General features: G+C 41.8%; 1 protein-coding gene across 4 annotated transcripts in view; it reads right to left on the reverse strand.

Moving 5' to 3' along the window:
* Positions 1-21,818, reverse strand: part of CCDC85C (coiled-coil domain containing 85C) — a 178,574-nt gene that overhangs the window by 56,889 nt on the left and 99,867 nt on the right. The gene's annotated exons all lie outside the window — the stretch shown is intronic.

Below are 21,818 nucleotides of genomic sequence, written 5' to 3' on the forward strand. Positions count from 1 at the left end.
GTTATATACACACTTTTAGGAAGAAAACAGAACATTTCCTATTTTTTAAAAGACTAAAATCATTGCTTACTGATAACTACAAGAACATTTTCCATCTGCATTTACAGATGTACCAAAATATTTCTAGCTGCCAATTAGGCAAAGAACAGCTCAGCAGCTCCAATAACAGGAATTACAAGAGTTACACTCAATCAAACCACTGCCTTGAGACCTTAATCTTCATTTAAATGAAAGAACTATTTAGATCTTTGCATTCTCTCCCATAAGGGAAAGCAAAACACTCATTGTGACATTCAATTTCACTTAGGCATGTTATGTCAGTATAGGATGGCAGGAAAAGAAAACTGAATGAATTATGCTACTGCCAATGCAAATTGCCTGGAAAAAAAAGTGACCTGGTGCCCTTTATCTGCTTCTCTTCAAGATTAATCTCCAACATCTTGTCAGCATTGTTCATCTGCTACAAATGGTGAATGTATAAAACAGGTGGGAGGGAGGGAATTCTACAATTTAAAAAAAAATCTTGATATCTACCGTCACAGTGATCTCATTCGCACACTGGATAGAGCCATAGTTAATTTCATCACTGTTTCATAAGTAAACCATAATTGGCTTCATTCACATAACACTGCCAACTCATGTTTCAGATTTCAAACAATTAAACAGGGTTCCTGCACATTTCAGTTAAAATTAAGCCATGTTAGTTCTAGATCCAGCCCGTACATATGTTGTAATATAGAAATCGGCGCACAAGCAGTCTCACCTAATGGTTATCATTCAGTGACTGTTCGAAATTACAAAAACAATTTTAAAAATGGTTAATTATGACTGGTCCGCAAAGCTGCATTGCAGCACTCCCACAGTCACATTATCAAAATTTGGGTACTTGGCAGCCAGCGCTGATGGTATTACCTAGTCAGGTAATTAAATGTCTGCAAGCAAACAACCAATCTCTAAGACCATCAAGAGCTCCGCAGATGCAAATTATGGTAAGTATTAATGTAACAGAAAGAAGCATTTGGAATTATAATTATGAGGCTATGATAAAAAAAACAACTGTGTCTTATTGTGAATTTTTCAAGGGGATGCGGTGCTCATTGGCTAAGATGCTGAACATGTCAATCAGATAGGTCGGTAGTTTGGCGGTTTGAATCCCTAGCACCACGTAATGGAGTGAGCTCCTGTTACTTGCCCCAGCTTCTGCCTAGCAGCTTCTGCCTAGCAACCTAGCACTTCGAAAGCATGTAAAAATGCAAGTAGAAAAATAGGGATACGTTGGTGGGAAGGTAACAGCATTCCGCGCACCTTCGGCTTTTAGTCATGCCAGCCACATGACCATGGAAATGTCATCAGACAGCTCTGGCTCTTGGGCTTGGAAACAGAAACAAGCACCGCCCCCTAGAGTCGGGAACGACTAGCACGTATGTGCAAGAGGAACATTTACCTTTACTTACTGTGAATTTACTCTGAATTATTTAATGTAAAAATCTATAAAAGGGTATGTTTTGCATTTATTTATCCCATTCATTTTTTCCTAGGCAAAAGAGGCTGAAAACATTTGGAAGCAGCTCGGCAGACATCTGATTAATTTACCGGAATATAAGATGGAGTAGGTAGTTTTAAGCTTCCTGTAGAGTTGATTTCCTGGTCTTGACTTCTTAGTGAAGCTGATAGTATGAGTCAATTAACATGTAACTGGACTGGACTGGAAACAAGCCAAAAACATTACCTCCACAAAGAGTTTATATTCAAGCAGTGGCTTGATAACCACAGAGTTTACAAGAACAATAGGGGTATGTATATATGAAATGTCACCCAGGAAATTGAGCTGGCTGTCAGAGGAAAAATGGAATACTTGTCCCTAACTCAGCTTAGAAAGCAACACATTTCACAGAAATGCGGAGCACGGAACACTCCATCCTTTTTCAAGCCCCCAGGAGGCCACTAAATAGTTTGCAGGCTAATAGCTTTTGTGAGTTTATTTACAAGCTTAGAGGAAACTAAAGTCCCAAATACAATGTCAATTCTAATGAAAGAAATACATAGTAGAAATAATGAGGAAATAGGTAGAAAGCAGAGTGTACACCAGGCATCCTCAAACTACGGCCCGCGGGACAAATGCGGCCCGCCAATGCAATCTATCTAGCCCGCGCACAGTGGTGATTAAACCCCGCCCCCACCCCGCCTGTTAGATTCGGGCAATAACGAGGCTGGAGACCAGGGTAGTGACAACAGCTCTTTAATATATGGTGAACCCAGCAACCAGGCTGGGGAAAAACCTCTCCTTATATACAGTTCAACCGGCGGCTTCAACCAATCAGCAACGTGCTTGTTTCCCGCCAAAATATTTAAAGATACATTACACTCCTTCCCTCCCAGAAAACACTTTACCCATATTTACATGATATTTACATATTATTTTTCCACGTAATCACGCAAATAGACTGGGCGTCTCCTGACTCTTTCGGACCTGCGCAGTACATTCCCTGGGAGTGGGTCGAGCTGACCGGAGGGGCTGTTTGCTCCTCTCAGCTCCTCCTCTAGGCCATCCGGCCCTGGATTATTAGCAGAGTCGTCCCTGCTGTTTTCTACTGGAACCTGTGGGCGTCGCTGGGCCTCCGGAAACTCAGATAAGTCCTGGCATTTTTCCGGGTTTGAGTCAGCTGTGGAATCAAACATTGTATAGTCAGGGCCTGTTTCGACTAATTCGGATTGTTCGGCTATGCGTTTTCGTATTTGGTCTATGTGGCGCCTCCATACTCGGCCGTCCTTTAACTCCACCAAGTATGATTTTGGACCTGTTCTGTTTAGGATTTGTCCTGCTATCCAGGTTGGGCCTTCACCATAGTTGTGTGCCCACACTCGGTCTCCTATGTCCATTTCTCTTGTTTTTCCGATTTCCCCCTTGTAACCCTCCGGCGTATAGTTTGGATTTAAACGGTCTAGGGGGCACCTGAGCTTTCGGCCCATTAATAATTCGGCTGGGCTTCTGCCGGTTGTGACACAGGGAGTTCTGTGTTGGACGGCCAGGAAAACATCTATTTTTGTTTGCCAGTCGCCTGGCTTAAGTCTGGACAATGCCTCTTTAGCGCTCCGGACGGAACGCTCTGCAAGGCCATTCGTCGCAGGGTGGAAAGGCGCCGAGAGGGCATGTCGGATGCCCTCTTCTGCCAAGTACTCCTCAAATTGGGTTGCCGTGAATTGCGGGCCGTTATCGGAAACTAACGTGTCGGGCAACCCATGGGTTACGAATAGGTGCCGTAGGACTGAGATCACAGCCTCGGCTGTCATGGATCTCATGAGAATGATTTCCAGCCATTTGGAGTAGGCGTCTACTACTACCAGGAAGGTTTGGCCGTGGAAGGGGCCGGCAAAATCAATGTGTATTCTAGACCAGGGCCCCTGGGGTCTCTCCCATTCCCGAACCGGGGCCGTTGGGGTAGCGGTCTGGACTCTTGGCAGGCCTGGCATTTCCCTACCCTTTCAGCAATTTCTGAGTCCATTAAGGCCACCACACATAGCTTCTCGCTAGACCCTTCATCCTTACGATCCCTGGGTGACCTCGTGGAGGAGATCCAACACCCTTTTCCTCAATTTCTCTGGGATCACCACTCGATCCCCCATAGCAGGCACCCCTTGAGCCGACAGTTCCCCACGTTTCTTTACAAACTCTTTAAACGCCGCCGCGCAGCGGCCACCCTCTTTGTACCCAACCAAGTACAGTTCTCAAAATAATGTCCGGTATGACGCCGAGCCACCTCCTTAGATGTGACTGGGCCAGAGTCCAGAGAGTCAATTAACAGTATGGGCGTCCCGGAGTGGGGTCCTCGATCGCCCCTGGTAGTGGGCATCTGCTTAATCGTCCGCATGCCCCAACTCTTTTCCCGGCGATGCTGCAGTTTGTAGGAGTAGGCGGCTAAAAGATAGTCCATCGGGTCAATCGGGCGAAAGTGCCACAGGCGTTGGGCGGTCGCCAGCCAGTAACCTAACAGTGGTCTATGGTCTGTAACAATTTCAAAGTCTCTACCAAAACGTATTCGTGAAACTTTTTACCCTGACACTATAGCTAGAGCTTCCTTATCCAACTGACTATAGTTCCTCTCTGTCGAGGACATCGTTCTGGAGTAGAAGGCTATTGGGGCTTCTGTGCCATTTGGAAGCCTGTGGCTGAGCACAGCCCCACCCGTAAGGGAAGCATCGCAAACTAATACCAATGGCATTGTGCTATGATACTGTATGAGTAAACTATCGCCGAGAGTAGGTTTTTTACTGCTTCGAAAGCCCTAGCTTCCGACTTTCCCCAAGACCAAGCAGTATTCTTTCCCAGTAACTTATGTAGCGGCTCGGCAACGGTTGCCTTTCTTTTCAAAAGACCGCGTAAAGTTCACTAGACCCAGGAATGCCTGTAGCTCTGTTTTGTTTTTGGGCGCTGGAGCCTTTCTTATTGCCTTGACCTTGCTTTCAGTGGGGTGGATTCCCTCCTTGTCTATTCTGTAGCCCAAGAACTCTACGGATTCTACCCCTATTTGGCATTTGTTCACTTTAACCTTTAGACCGGCTGACCGGAAAATGCCCAGAACTTTTCTCAAACGTTCCCCCAATTCTTCTAAATTTTCGGCTGATACCAATACATCATCGAAATAGGGGACTACCCCCAGGAGCCCTTGCAGAAGTCGCTCCATTAAATTTTGAAATAGACCAGGAGCCACACTCACCCCAAACTGTAACCGGGTACACTTGAAAGCACCTCTGTGAGTCACAATTGTCTGGGCTTCGGCTGTGTTGGCGTCTACGGGCAGTTGTTGATAGGCTTGGGCCAAATCTAACTTGGCAATAACGTGCCCTTGCCCCAGCGAGTGCAGCAAGTGTTGCACCACGGGGACCGGGTAAGCGCTTTTTTGCAAGGCTTTGTTTAACGTCGCCTTGTAGTCAGCGCAGATTCTAACTGACCCATCTGGTTTCACTGGGGTGACGATTGGCGTCTCCCACTTTGCGTGATCGACTGGCACCAGGATCCCCTGACTGATGAGCTTGTCTATCTCCTTGTCAATCTTGGGTTTAAGGGCAAAAGGGACTCTCCTTGCCTTTAACCGAATGGGGGCTACCTGGGGTCTAAATTGAAGGAAATAGGGGTCCCCTTGTACTTGCCCAGGCAGTCCTTGAAGACATCTTCGAACTCGTTCATGAGTGTGTCTTTTAGGTTAAAGTCACTTCTGTAGATGCCAGTCACTCCCATGCCCAATGCACGGAACCAGTCTAGTCCCAACAAACTTGGCAGGGTCCCTTGACTATCGTGATGGGCAGGGTCTTCTTGTGTGCTCCGTACTCAAGGGGGACCGAGGTGGTCCCTCGAACAGGGATGCGATTCCCTTGGTAGTCGTGAACTCGTAGCCGCTGTGTTTGCAGTTTGCGTTTGGCGATTCTCGGCAAAGCTTTCGCAAAAGTGTCCCAGGACATGATTGTGATCGCTGACCCTGTGTCCACTTCTAGTCGGCACGGCACTCCTTCGATTTTCGGTTTTGTGAAGATTTTCTTCTCGATGCGGGTTGCTGCACGGCCTATTATCACGGTCGTTCGATTTGAATTCGCGCCCTTTTTGTTTTGACCAATCGCGGGTCGCCTTGCCGATCCTGCGCTCTGATTGGTTGGTTTGAATTTTCGGCGGGAAGGTTGGGGTGCTCGACAGACTTGAGCCAGGTGCCCCTTCTTCTCGCACCGCCGACATGTAGCGTCCTTGAACTTGCATCGTTGACGCTGGTGTTGCCCTCCGCAACTTCCGCATTCATCCCGGTCTTCTTTGCCCCTTCTCTCGGTGAGGCAAACTCCTTCCTCATCCTCGCCGTCTGATTCGGTCTGGATTTCTTCGTTGTGGACGGGGGTTGATTTCGCGCTCGCGCTCGCCGTTGGCGTGAGTGGCTTTTGTAGGGTTTCCGCCGCTTGGGTGGACATCTCATGAGCTCTGGCTTCGTCCAGAGCGTTTGCCAGCGTTAGATTGCTTTTTGATAGCAGCCGCCCGCAAACGAATGTCTCTGACCCCACGGATGAGTTGCTCTAACAGCTCCTCATCCAAGTCTCGGTACCCACAGTCCTTGGAGGCTTTTCAGGGCGGCCATGTAATCGCTGATGGATTCGCCTCTTGCTGTCTGCGCTCTCCAAATTCAAAACGCCGACGATTTGGACGGTGTAGGCGCGAAATGGTTCTTCAATAGATTTTGCAGAGTTTGCCACGATACCGATTGTACCGGCGTTGGCTCTGCCAGGGCTTCCGCGATGTCGATGACCTCGGGACCGCAGTGGCTCAGGAAATATGCCCTTTTGCGGTTGTCTGGAACTCCTTGCAGTTCATTTGCCTCCAGGAAGCTCTCGAAACGGGTCATGTACGTTCCCCATTTCTCCCTGGATGGGTCAAATGGCGCGGGCGGAATGTAGCTGGCCATCGCTGCGATTCTGCCCTGAGCTTTGCTGGGTTCGGTTCTTTCGTGCGTTCAGCTCGTTCCTGGTGCTCTTAACCTCGAAATCCCACCTTCGTCGCCAGTGTTAGATTCGGGCAATAACGAGGCTGGAGACCAGGGTAGTGACAACAGCTCTTTAATATATGGTGAACCCAGCAACCAGGCTGGGGAAAAACCTCTCCTTATATACAGTTCAACCGGCGGCTTCAACCAATCAGCAACGTGCTTGTTTCCCGCCAAAATATTTAAAGATACATTACACCGCCCTTCCCAGCTGTTGCCCTTGTCTTCAGTCGCCCCAACATTTCTAGCACGTGCTTCTCTGTTCCAAATTAGGATTGAGTGGGTGGAAGGGAGCAGGGGGAAGAGTACGAGGGAAGGGGAATCCCAGCTGACTTTCCTTTGGTGTGGGGCAGTGGGTGCTCTCGCAGTGCCTTGCACAGCAGAGAGGGAGAGGGAGAGGGGAGAGACAGATTCGTCTCTCGCTCCCTATCTCTGTGTCTTTCCTTTTGGAAATCCGGGGTTGCTGAGGAATGAGCAGCAGAGGTTTCCCTCCTCCTCTTATGCGCACCCTCCCAGCCCCATCACAGTCGGCCAGGGGGTCATGAGAGAAGGAGGGGGAAGAGGGAAGCCTCTGCCACTCATTCCTCAGCAAGCCCGGATTTCCAAAACGAAGAAAGAAAAATGGGTAGCGAAAAGCCCCAAGGAAAGCACGCAGGGCTTTCCTGGAGAGTAAGAAGAGACACAGAGACAGGGAGTGAGAGAGAGTGACATACACACAGACACACACAGACAGAGACACAGAGGGGGAGAAAGAAAGAGAGAGAAAGAGAAAGATGGGGGGGGAGAGAGAAAAAGAAAGAGAGAGATGGGAGGGAGGGAGGGAGGGAGAGATGGGAAGGAGGGAGACAGAGAAAGAGATGAGAGGGAGTGTTTAAGGTTGCAGACCCCTGAGTCAGGAGAAGGGACAATAAGAAGCAATGGGATCGTTCTCTTCAAGTCTTTAAAGAACAAACAGATTTGCTTCCTGTTTCAGAACCAGTGAGTTCATATTACGAGGAAGGGGTTTATATGAGGACTGTGCTAATCACAAAGCCTTTCGGCTTTCAATAAAATAAAAGATGCCACTAAACTCCTGAAATAAGGGGATCCAGTCTATGTCTAACTCAAAATCAGAATTTTTATGGGCTTTGCTGTGGGAAGTTTTATCTCCACTCCCTTCCCAGGTATTTGAATATCTGCAATGATGCAATCTTGCCCAGGTTTTTATATGAATAGTTTAGTCCTGCAAATGCTTTTATAGAAGCTGCATTAGTTTTTGGGTCCTTCTGAATATTTTTGCCTTAGATCCTGATGAGAGCAGTTCACCAACGGTGACTCTGGGTGGCACACAACAGAGAGATAAAACTATATAAAAACTATTGATGTAAAATATAAAAATCCATATCAATAAATAAATTGGCCACGCCCACCCAGTCACATGACCATCTAGCCACACCTACCCAGCCGGTCCGGCCCCCCAACAATCTGAGGGACCATGAATTGGCTCCCTGTTTAAAAATTTTGAGGACCCCTAGTGTACACCATAATTTACTCCTGTGTCTTGTCACACAGCAATCATTTTTTGGAAGCCAAATTGAAAAACCATTGTAACGTCTATAAGAGTTTTAGTTTTGGCAGAAAAAAATTGGTGATAAGTTCAAACCTGGTTTCCTTTCACATTTGTCTGATCTCATTAAGACAAATGTATGTATTAACTCATGTATTTACATTTATTTGTATAGATTATTTATTTATTTATTTATTTATTTATTTATTTATTTATTTATTTATTTTATTTATTTATTAATCAAACTTATATACCGCACCATCTCCCGTAGGACTCAGGGCGGTTCACAGGAATATTAAAACAATATAATATATATATTTGCATTCCTTCAGGTCAATATTGACTCTTGGCAACTGCCTGGACAAGTCCCTACAGGTTTTTTTTGGCAAGATTTCAGAAGTGGTTTGCACTGCCTTCTTCCTAGGGTTGAGAGAAAATGAGGTGGTCCAAAGTCACCCAGCTGGCTTCGTGCCTGAGGCAAGATTAGAATGCAAAGTCTCCCAGTTTCTAGCCTGGTGCCTTAAATAGTACACCAAACTGGCTCTCACTTTTACAGTTTACAAAGATCAAAATCATTCAGGCAATGGTATCGCCTGTGGCATTCTATGGAAATGAAAGTTGGAAAGCAGCAGGACAGAAAATGTATTGATATTTTTGAATTTTGGTGTTGGAGAAAATATGTGGGCATAGTCAAGAAAACAAATAAATGACTCACAGAGCGAATCAACTCAGAGTTTTCATGTGAGGTACAAATAAGAGTCAAATTATCATACTTCCCGCACTTTTTATTTGATATCTTTAGTGCTGGGAAAGGTGGAAGAAAAGAGAAGAGGATGATCAACAGCAAAATGAATGGATTCAATGATAGTACTGATGGGTGCATTTCTAGAAGAGCCAGATTGGTGATAAATGGGTGCATTTCTGGAAGAGCCAGATTGATGATAAATAAAAAATAAATGAATCAGTAATATATAGAATGTCCACAGCCAATATTACAGAATGTTTTGAAAGCCTCAAAGAACTGCCATGACCTATGACACTATTTCTGTGCTTAATTACTGTCATAAGTCGAAGACAAAAGTTACACAGGTAGCTTTTGACTTACGATCATTCAGTCTGATTATTCAGTCAGTGATCATTCAATCAGTGATCACTGATCATTCAGTCAGTGACAGTGCTGAAAAAAGTAACTTATAACCAGTCCTCACACTTATGATGACTGCAGCATCCCCAAAGTCACGAGAACATGACTCAGATGCTTGGCAACCAGAGTCTATTTATTATGGTTGCAGCTTCTGAGGATATGCAAAGTCTATGGGATAAGGGTTATTTGTTTAGAAGAAGCACAAATTGGAATTAAGATTACCGAGAAAAATATCAACAACCTTAGATATGCAGATGACACCATTCTAATGGCAGAAAGCGAAGAGGAACTAAAGATGCGGGTGAAGAAGGAGAGTGCAAAAGTTGGTTTGAAACTCAACATTAAGAAAACTAAGATCATGGCATCTGGCCCTCTCAATTCCTGGCAAATAGATGGGGAAGAAATGGAGGTAGTGACAAATTTTATTTTCCTGGGCTCCAAGATCACCTCAGATGGGGACTGCAGCCAAGAAATTAAATTAAAATTAATTAAAATCCCTGGACCCGGCTATATAGGCTAATTATCGTCATGTCTCCAACCTTTGCTTTGTTGCGAAGGTTGTTGAGAGTGTGGTGGCATGGCAGCTTCCCCGGTACCTGGAGGAAACTGTCTATCTAGACCCATGCTAGTCCGGCTTCCGGCCAGGGTACAGCACGGAGACGGCTTTGGTCGCGTTGGTTGATGATCTCTGGAGGGCACGGAACAGGGGTTGTTCCTGTCCTTGTCCTATTAGATCTGTCAGCAGCTTTTGATACCATTGACCATGGTATCTTGCTGCGACAGTTGGGGGGTTTGGGAGTGGGGGGCACCGTTTTTTGGTGGTTCTCCTCCTACCTCTCTGACCGTTCGCAGACGGTGTTGGCGGGGGGGCAGAGGTCGACCGCTAGGCACCTCACTTGTGGGGTGCCACAGGGGTCGATTCTCTCGCCTCTCCTGTTCAACATCTACATGAAGCCGCTGGGGGAGATCATCCGTGGTTTCGGGGTGAGTTGTCAACTGTACGCTGATGATACTCAGCTGTACATCTCCACCCCGAACCACCCCAACGAAGCCGCTGATGTGATGTTCCGGTGCCTTGAGGCCGTTCGGGTCTGGATGGGGACGAACAGACTTCGACTCAACCCATCCAAGACGGAGTGGCTGTGGATACCAGTGTCCCGGCACAGTCAGCTAATTCCATCGCTGACTGTGGGGGGCGAATCATTGGCCCCCAGGGAATCAGTGCGCAACTTAGGTGTTCTCCTGGATGTATGGCTGTCTTTAGAAGATCATTTGACAGCCGTCACCAGGGGAGCTTTTTATCAGGTTCGCCTGATTCGCCAGTTGCTCTCCTTCCTGGACTGGGACTCTCTATGCACGGTCACTCATGCCCTCGTTACCTCCCGCCTGGGTTACTGCAATGCTCTCTACATGGGGCTCCCCTTGAAGAGCACCAGGAGGCTCTAACTGGTGCAAAATGCGGCTGCGTGGGGAATAGAGGGAGCATCTCGTAGCTCCCATGTAACACCTCTCCTGCGCAGGCTGCACTGGTTGCCAGTGGTCTTCCGGGTGCGATTCAAGGTTTTGGTCATCACCTTTAAAGCGCTCCATGGCATGGGACCGGGATATTTACGGGACCGCATGCTGCCACCAGTAGCCTCCCATCGACCTGTGCGCTCTCACAGGGAGGGACTCCTTAGGGTGCCGTCGGCCAAACAATGTTGGCTGGCGGCCCCCAGGGGAAGAGCGTTCTATGTGGGGGCTCCTGCCCTGTGGAATTTTTTTTTAATTTGCATTTATATCCCGCCCTTCTCCGAAGACTCAGGGCGGCTTACACTATGTTAGCAATAGTCTTCATCCTATTTGTATATTCATATACAAAGTCAGCTTATTGCCCCCAACAATCTGGGTCCTCATTTTACCTACCTTATAAAGGATGGAAGGCTGAGTCAACCTTGGGCCTGGTGGGACTAGAACCTGTAGTAATTGCAGGCAGCTGCTGTTAATAACAGACTGCATTAGCAGTCTGAGCCACAGAGGCCCCAGAGGAATGAACTACCTGTGGGGCTACGCTTACTCCCTGATCTCCAGACTTTTAAGCGCGAGCTTAAGACTTTTTTCTTTCATCAAGCAGGGCTGGCCTAATGATAAATTTTAATTGAGGGTTTTTTAGCGGGGTTTTTAGCAGGGCTATTTTATTTTATAATTTTATTTACTTATTTTAAATATTCAGCTCATGGAATTAGATTTTTAAATATATCTTGTATTTTCATTCTTTTGTACATTTGTTTTATCTATGCTGTACACCGCCCTGAGTCTTCGGAGAAGGGTGGTATAAAAATTTGAACAATAAATAAATAAATAATAAATAAATAAAAGACGCTTGTTCCTGGGGAGGAAAGCTATGGCAAATCTAGACAGCATACTAAAAAGCAGAGACATCACCCTGCCAACAAAAGTGCATATAATCAAGGCTATGGTTTTCCCAGTTGCAATGTATGGCTGTGGAATTTGGACCATAAGGAAGGCTGAGCGCCAAAGAATTGAGGCCTTTGAACTATGGTGCTGGAGAAGACTCCTGCGAGTTCCTTGGACTGCAAGGCGATCAAACCGGTCAGTCCTAGAGGATATCAACCCTGGCTGCTCTTTAGAACGCCAGATCCTGAAGATGAAACTCAAATACCTAATGAGAAGGAAGGACTCACTGGAGAAGAGCCTAATGCTGGGAACGATTGATGGCAAAAGAAGAATGGGACAACAGAGAATGAGGTGCCTGGATGGAGTCACTGAAGTAGTCAGTGTGAGTTTAATTGACTCTGGGGGATGGGAGAGGACAGGAAGGCCTGGAGGAACATTGTCCATGGGGTCGCGATGGGTCAGATACGACTTTGTGACTAACAACAACAAATGATTTACTTAATAACCATGACAAATAAGGTTGTAAAATTGGATATGGTCACATGATGGTTTATTAAATGATCACATCATTTATTGATGGAAACTCCGGACCTAAGTTGTGGTTGTAATTGGAGGACAATCCCTGTACATGTTTTTTTTGTTTTGTTTATGTCCGCTCATTATTTTGTCAACATTTTTGTTATTATTAATATATTTCATAGAGAATAGCCAGCAGCTGTCTTTATTGTTAGAGTCCTTTTCATTGTTTCTGTTTTTTACAGAACTGATAGACTTCAAGAATGGATAAGTCCCATCATCCCCTAGCATTATTCACTGTGGTTGAAACTGTTGAGACTCAGGATTCTATTGCTGGCTTATTGGCTAGATCAGGGGTCTCCAACCTTGGAAACTTTAAGACTTGTGGACTTCAACTCCCAGAATTTCTCAGCCAGCTTTGCAGAGGAATTCTGGGAGTTGAAGTCCACAAGTCTTAAATTTGCCAAGGTTGGAGACCCCTGGGCTAGATGGTAGCAGAGGAATAATTTTCACCGCTATATTTTGTGTGATCACATAGAGTTTAGGAACTTGAAAGTTATATTCACACATTGAAAAGCAAAATATAATGACTACTTCAGTTTCTAGCTGCTGGCTTAGAAAATCCTTGGCTATTGTTTTTATTTCCCTATCCTGAGCATCTGGAAAGCTAATTTCTGCTTGCGGGATTGGAATTAAACTCATTAAAGATACTTTGTAATTATCATAAATGTATGCAGATTTTAAAATATTCCATCTGTTGTGGTGTATAATTTGACCTCATTTTATTCTTGTTTTTTTCTTTTTCTTTTTCAGCTAACAAGCTATTTCCTAATTATTACTATAGGTAAAGCAAAGAGTTATAAATTGTAGTACATCTGTTTATTTTCAATGCTGGAAAAATCTAAAGCACTAGAAAGGCTCAGGAAATATCCAGTTCATGAGATTGAACAAACATCATCCATTCTTGAAAACATACAAACTTTTCTTCTCCCTGCCAGCCCTGGTATTCAAAGAACACTTGCCAAACCACCTCTGAGCAATTTTCCCAAGCATAGTCCCTCCCTTCTTCTTTACTGCTGCTGCCTCTCTTTTTTTGCTCTTACTGACAATGAAAACACAAAGGAAAAAAATTGTAGACCATGGTACAATAAAATGCCCTTCTACTTTGCTTCACGGAATAGAGATCAGCTATTACGAATAGGACATGTCTACCTCTTCTGGCCAGGCAGATGAGGGGTTCGACAAGCTACTCATGTTCCCTTGGAATTAGGTTTATGATAGAGTGTTTCTGGAAATATTACAAGAGGCAGATTTACTCCTAGTCTTCCTTATTACTTGCTCTTCACAAACATTCTACCCTGTCAAGTTAATAAGCTAAACTTAATACAGAGCATGTCTCATGCATGTGTATATGCACAACCCTATCAAACAAACTACTGTATTTTAGCAAACTCTGCTCTAGGGAACTGGCTGCTTCAAAAAACACAAACTTCTAATCCATAAATTCTGTACAAGTAGTCCTCGACTTACAACCACAATTGACCCCAAGCTTTTAGTTGTTAAGTGAGATATCTGTTGAGTTTTGCCCCCATTTTATGACTTTTCTTGCCACAGTTGTTAAGTGAATCACTGCAGTTGATAAAATTGGTAACCTGGTTGTTAAGTGAATCTGGCTTTCCCATTGGCTCGGCTTGTCAGAAGATTACAAAAAGTGAACATATGACCTTGGGATACAGCACAGTCATAAATATGAACCAGTTGCCAAACCTCTGAATTTTGATCACATGATCATGGGGATGCTATGGTCATAACTGTGAAAAACAATCATAAGTCACATTTTTCAGTGCTGTTGTAAGTTTGAACGGTCACTAAACAAACTGTTGTAAGTTGAGGACTTAACTGTATACAAAACTGTATACAAAATGTCTTCTTTCTTTCAAATTTTACTTTTTTCTATCTTGATTTTTTCTTATATTATCCTTATATTGTCTTATAAAGAGCCTAGACTGGTGAAGATGCTGATCAGTGAGATGCAGGCCTTCCTTAGGCATGAAAGCTGGCTGGGTGACTTTAGGTCAGTCATTTGCTCTCTCTCTCAGCCAAATCCACCACACAAGATTCTTGTTGGGGGGAAAATAGGAGGCAGAATTATCAAGAATATTCACCATCTTGATACATGATTCAGAATTTTATTCTACCCTTACATAGAAAGGTTTTTAAAAACCTAATAATAATAATGTACTCGACTTCTGCAAAAAAATCACACAAAATTATAAACAATGACATAACCAGTCACCAAAATGAGCCACTGGAAGGATTGCAGGGTGGCTAAAAGGGCAGAGATGAGGGGACTGGATAAACAGATGAGGGGATTTGAGGGGAGATAGTCTCTTTCTTTCAAATAATCAGGAGAATCAAACCACAAATGGCTTGGATTCAGTTGGGTCCTCAGTTAACAAACGGCAGAATATAGTTACCAATGGCAACAGGGAATGCCAAGATTCCAGTCGCTAAGCAATATGGTCACATGAATCACTGCAGTTGATAAAATTGGTAACCTAGTTGTTAAGTGAGATATCTGTTGAGTTTTGCCCCCATTTTATGACTTTTCTTGCCACAGTTGTTAAGTGAATCACTGCAGTTGATAAAATTGGTAACCTGGTTGTTAAGTGAATCTGGCTTTCCCATTGGCTCGGCTTGTCAGAAGATTACAAAAAGTGAACATATGACCTTGGGATACAGCACAGTCATAAATATGAACCAGTTGCCAAACCTCTGAATTTTGATCACATGATCATGGGGATGCTATGGTCATAACTGTGAAAAACAATCATAAGTCACATTTTTCAGTGCTGTTGTAAGTTTGAACGGTCACTAAACAAACTGTTGTAAGTTGAGGACTTAACTGTATACAAAACTGTATACAAAATGTCTTCTTTCTTTCAAATTTTACTTTTTTCTATCTTGATTTTTTCTTATATTATCCTTATATTGTCTTATAAAGAGCCTAGACTGGTGAAGATGCTGATCAGTGAGATGCAGGCCTTCCTTAGGCATGAAAGCTGGCTGGGTGACTTTAGGTCAGTCATTTGCTCTCTCTCTCAGCCAAATCCACCACACAAGATTCTTGTTGGGGGGAAAATAGGAGGCAGAATTATCAAGAATATTCACCATCTTGATACATGATTCAGAATTTTATTCTACCCTTACATAGAAAGGTTTTTAAAAACCTAATAATAATAATGTACTCGACTTCTGCAAAAAAATCACACAAAATTATAAACAATGACATAACCAGTCACCAAAATGAGCCACTGGAAGGATTGCAGGGTGGCTAAAAGGGCAGAGATGAGGGGACTGGATAAACAGATGAGGGGATTTGAGGGGAGATAGTCTCTTTCTTTCAAATAATCAGGAGAATCAAACCACAAATGGCTTGGATTCAGTTGGGTCCTCAGTTAACAAACGGCAGAATATAGTTACCAATGGCAACAGGGAATGCCAAGATTCCAGTCGCTAAGCAATATGGTCACATGATTCAAGCTTTATGACTGCATTGCTTAGTGATGGAAATTTTGGTTCCAATTTCTGCTGTCGTTTGAGGACATTGCTTTTTGAAAAAAAATTAAATATATTGTCTGATTCATTTTAATAATCACATTTTTGGCCATGCAATTTACACAGGAAGATTGAATTGAAATAAAAATTAGAATGAATATCTTAAATAAAGTTGCTAACTGTAATCATTTTTGAAATGTAACAATATCAAAAATATTCCTCTGAATTTTAGAGTCAGGTGAATTATAAATAATTCTAGCTGATAAAAAAAAACACCAAGCAAGCAAAAGTGACTCTCCACACTAATTAGAAAGTGTCTGGTAGCATTTTTAATGCATTACAGCTTATGAACACTTGTGATTTATAATAAAAATTTATTAGTCTTAAAAAATGCTACCAGACTCTCATTTGTGCACACCAAGAACTTTGCTACTCTACTAAAACCAGAATTACAAACATAAACCAAAGCCTTGGCTCATGATCTGGATTATTAAGAGGTAAACCTGAAGATGTTAGAGACAGTATCGTATTTTTAAATCAATTGTGATGTTTTTGAGCATTTCAGCAGCTCTTGTTTTTGGATGTGGTATCTTTGATAAGAATAGTGATACCTCTTTGATGAGGGGTGGATGGATCAATCTGTCACATGACTTTTGCATATTATCAGGCAATAAGTGATGTCAGATATTTCATTAGTCTCACTTCCAATCTTCTTTCCCATTCAAACACATAGCACTCTATTATAAGCAAAGGAGACATGAGAGATGCTTTATTAAGGGCAACTCTCAGCATCTGTTTCTGAACTTCTACAGAAGGTAGTCCATTAGTCCTATCTGAAAGCTCAGCAGTCTCAAGTCAGTCTGTAAATAATAAAACCTCTCCTGCATGTTCTTCTGTATCTGTTTCATAGTCACAACTTTAGAAATGACATCTCCTTCGAGATTGCAACAGGAATTTTACCAACTATCAACTAGAAAAGATTTGACATGTATACAGCATTACACCAGCTCATGTCAGACAATCACATTTTAGAAAGCTCAAGCTCTGCCTGTGAAGTGTATCTTAGTGACTTACACTGTAGAGACTACCTACTCAGTGGATAAAGGAAAAGCAACACAGCAGGGTGGGGGAACCTGTATCTCTTCAAATACTGCTGAACTGCAATTCTCAGCATGTTTCAATGTTCACTATGCTGAAAGCAAACAAGTGAATGGAATTCTTCAAGAAAAACGAGCTTGCAAGGTATTAGTAAGAACATACCAGGGGTGAAATCCAGCAAGTTCTGACAGGTTCTGGAGAACCAGTAGCGGAAATTTTGAGCAGTTTGGAGAACCAGTAGCGGAAATTTTGAGTAGTTTGGAGAACCGGTAGCGGAAATTTTGAGTAGTTCAGAGAACTGGCAAATACCACCTCTGGCCAACCCCAGAGTGGGGTAGGAATGGAAATTTTGCAATATCCTTCCCCCAGGAATGTGGAGGGAATTGTCCCTAAGGAAATAGGAGATGAGGAAACCCAATCTGTGGTTTGGTGGAGTACTTCAATAATTAAATGTGAAACACCTAATATATCTTGCAGATTGAAAAGAGATAGAAGGCAACTTTTTTTACAATATTAAAATAAAGAAAGCAACTTTGTACAATCATTGTGAGAAGTGACAAATTATATTTATAAATTTATTAAAACTTCTGCCTTTTAAGAGTATGAAATAAGAAAAATGAAGAATGGTTATACTTCAAAAATAGTAAAACACTATGGAAAATAGATATAACATTTCTTTCTGATTCAAATCTTCTAAGAAATGACAAAGACATCAATAATTAAATTATACCCCTGTTACTATATGGATCCCTAAGGAACAGTTGAACAGTGAATTAGAATATGGTTATAACAGGAGAACAATTTAAAAATCAATCAGGAGGGAAAAAAACAGTTATATCAAAATCAGTTTCTTATTTCTGGTAGACACATAGGGAGAGGCAAACAAAGATTTTAAAAAATATCTCCTTGGAACCAAGTCTCACGAATTTCTGCAATACTCATTCAAAAAAGTGCAGAGGATTGTTTCTCAAGTTGCCAGTCCAGCAAGTGGGATACTAAAATTGAAAGATAAGTTTTGAATAATGGATAAAAACGATTAAACTTTGCTGACCCATGTACTATTACAGAGACACAAATGACAACGGATATACTGTCCCATGCCAATCTGTTTGGGATGCCATAGTACATATTTTTGAGAAAAGTAATGTTTTACTTATTTACTTTTAAATAAGAATGTAAAGAATACAATAGTAAAACTGGTTTGCAGAACTCTCATATCGCTCTGAGGAAAATACGTTGGAGGAAAGCTGATTCATAAACTTAGTAATACTCAAAAGCCCAAGCTCAACTCTGTTGCCTCAGGCTTTTTTTAAAAATGCAATACACTTTTTAAGTAAGTTGTGATTCCCAAGAGATTGTGACCTACAATTTAAGCTACTGTGCCAAGCTATACTGCAGTATATTTGATTTCAGCTTAACCATTTGCAGTTTGTACTCTACAGTTTATGGCTTGGTGCAATTCATGAACTATACTACTATGGTTTATTGGACAAGTCACAATTATAACAAAACATGACTTAAAATCTTTATATCTTTCCAAAGTTCTTTTTTATTTACTTTCATTGTTATTTCCATTTTTTCTATAACTTTCCTCCTTATTGTTATTGTTTCAATAAAAGAGGAAAAAGCTCTTGGTTTAGCATGTTATGGGGCAGATATATTTTAAGGAATGGCCAAGAGGGAAGAGAGAGAGAGAGAGAGAGATTGAAGCAGGATTTATACATCACATGGAATGCAGTATGCCTTGCTTGTTTGTGGCTCAACATATTGTGAGTATCCAGACAATTAGGTCCCAATAGCCCCAATAAATCAGCAAATTCAACAAGTGTGGTAGAACAAATCATAGTTCAGCATAGGTTTAGCACACCTATCCTAAGATATAGAATAGAACAGTAAGTCACCTGTAGACTCATGAAATTCCATAGCTTTAATGAACAGGAAAAGGTTAAAATGACCAGATGGGCAGTCTCAAGTCATTTAAGCTTCTTTTCTTTCCTCTGCAGTTAATCTTGATAACATTAGTCACATGACCCAGAAGAAAAAAGAAGCCGATTAGTGGCTTTTCCACTAGTGAGAAAATTTTTAACAGTTTGTTACTGTATTCATGTTTTGTATAAAGTTGACAGTGCTAATTGCTTCATACTCCCTTGTCAAATAAGGTCATCTGGACATAAATCTTGTAATTCATTCCTACAATGGACCCAAAATGAGGTCATCTTCATTTTCTCTTCTTTACAGTAGCATTAGCATTACTCCTGATCTCCTCTGTTACATATCTCATTCCAAGAAATATATGGATGGTAACATTAGACATAAAAATGATAGTTTGTTGCTTGCTATATTAAGGTAAATATAAAGTTTAGACTTAAACATGCAAAGCTATTTTATATAAATCAAACCATTGTTCCCCTCCTTGCTATTATAGAGTGTATGGTGCTATAGATTTAATCCCAAAAAAGTGTTTCAGTGTGCACAAACACAACTCCTGACTGCAGCCATGCACTACTAAGAGCCATGCACTACCAAGAGCTTATGCAATATTGATCCTATAACACTATAACACTGAGCAATGAGTCTTTCCAGCATCTTCCATAGTAGTCCACTATATTGCTCAAGACAATCAACCCATGGTGTTTCTCTTATGTGTATTTTTACCAAAAAGTTTCAGTGCGGGGTTTTCCTCATCAATATTCCAGTCTATTGTATGGCCTGTGAAATTTCAAGCATTCCATTTTTTTTTACTGATAGCAGTTGATCAAAAGTTTCCTTCCTTTCTCCCTTCCCTTCCTTCCTTCCTTCCTTTCCTTCCTTCCTTTCTTTCCTTCCTGTATTTTGAATTCAGTTGATTCCTTCGCCTTTTTGTACGGATAAAACTAGTTTAGATTCATAAGCAATTGCACTTACGCTAAAAACAGAAGGAAGGATATTGTTTGTTAACTGTTTTTATTTAATTACAACTGCTTTGATATAATGCAATCAATGTAAAAAAAATGGAATTGTCCTGATTAAGTATCCTGATCTTGTTTTCCATTCATCTTACACTTAGTTTTGCTCAAGCCCATTCTATAGATCTCAACTGCACTCTTGAGATAAAGAATTAGTTGTAAGGCTGCTGTCTAACTTAATACTTTTGCCAGGCAACAAGAATGTATTCATGAGAACAGTCCCTTTGCCCTTTTGTTCAAGAAGGTTTCTCTCCAGACAATAGTATCTGCAGGTCTGCAGGAACACTGCATAAATCACCAGAAATCATAATGAACCTTCTTTTCCTTTAGCTGAATCTTAGCTATCACCAATCTGAGTTGCAGTATAAATTATTTGTCTAACCTTCTCCCTTGACAACTCAAGATTTTTTTTACAAAGCTTTGCGTAACACTTTCATCTTTTCTAATTTTTGCAGACAAAACACAGCACACATCCTTTCCACAATCCACAAGAAGTACTATTCAATTTTTTTATTTTTTAAAAAAGAGGCTATATTGAATCAGGTAACTTGACCATCCTGTTAAGGTAACCAGCCTCATTACTTTTCATTTGCTTGGCCTCCTTTTCCTTTCACCTTTTTTACAAAGGCCTAAAATTCATTCACAACAGCAATAAATCAGTTGCTAGAAGCTGATGAAAGGCTCTCTGGTTGAGCTTTTTTCTCCTGAGAGAAATCTGTTTCAAGCTCACACTGTTCTAAATTTGGTATCCCACAGATCCAACAATGATATTTGCCCAAACAAATCTCCATTTACTTCTTCAGCGCTCTATCTTTTAGTCATCTATCTTCCTTCCTTACCTGTCTACTCTTTCTGGCGAAAAATGCCTATTTGATTATAATCCAGTTCAGAACCATACTGGGGCGCTTCAGATATACTGAGCTGCAACCACCACCATCCACCGCCTGCTGCAGTAATGGTCATTTGAGACTGATGTTTCTGGGGTGCGCTAGCCTAGGGAATAACTGCTGCAGTCATTTATTTAATACCCCCATTTTGTTCAAAGAAGTGTTTATTAAAGGAAAAGAATATGGTAGGGAGAGGAAGTCCTTTATTTATTGGCTTTGAAAGAAATGCAAATTGAGTGGATTGGTTCCCACACACACACTGTGTGACGACCAGGAATGAATCCAACAGGTTAATCTTTTGAACTTTCTCCCAAAGCTAAACACCCAGGGTTAAAAGGTGAGGATAACTACAAGACTGCTAATCCTGCAAACTCCTGAAGGATATGTACAAATTATTTACCTCCATACCAGGAAAATTATTATCGGTACTTCACTATCTCTTGGGCTGCTCCTGCTGCACCGGTGAGGCCAGTAGAGTAAGGAGGCTAACTAAGAAAAATATTTTTTTTCCTTCTGTGGCATTTATCACGATTTCCAAACGATACTGTAGTGTGCTAACACAGCACCTGATTAGTGGATACTAACAAGAAACTCTTTTGATAATATCAAACTTTAGACTTCTGCCTTAAGTTGTTCCTTTATCAGCAATTTCAGGTAATAATAAATGTTTATCCTTTAGGATATCAGCACCTGCAGTTTCTGCACATCAAGCTGTGGTAGATCCACAATAATAGATTAGACCAAGTTTTTCTAGGCCAGTTGGCACTCTTAGATTAGATTCAGTATGTGGGCTATTATAAACCTGCCACCCATAGTTAAGGCTCATGAGATTTCATTGACAGAAGTTAAATTACTTGCAAGTCACCATATACATTTTATTTTAAAAAAACTTGCTGAGCAAGCTTACTATAAGTATATTGTTAAACCCAGGTATGACAATCATAGTGAAACTTACAATGAACTTAAGTTATGAGTTATTTATTAACAGGTTTATTACAGTAGCGTTAGTACTTTGGACTAAAGGGAACCTCCTATGCAAAGTTCCCCGGAAAAAACAACTCTAAATATTTTTTTAAAAAGCATGATAGCAGCTTAAGAATGAGAGGTAAAATCACAATAATTATTATTAATATTAATTACATAAATTAATGTTAATTGATTTAAAATTTAGCCACAGCAGTTATTTTCCAGTCAGTCTGACAAATAAACACT

The sequence above is a fragment of the Ahaetulla prasina genome, chromosome 1 (genome assembly GCF_028640845.1).
Source record: "Ahaetulla prasina isolate Xishuangbanna chromosome 1, ASM2864084v1, whole genome shotgun sequence".
Taxonomy (NCBI): domain Eukaryota; kingdom Metazoa; phylum Chordata; class Lepidosauria; order Squamata; family Colubridae; genus Ahaetulla; species Ahaetulla prasina.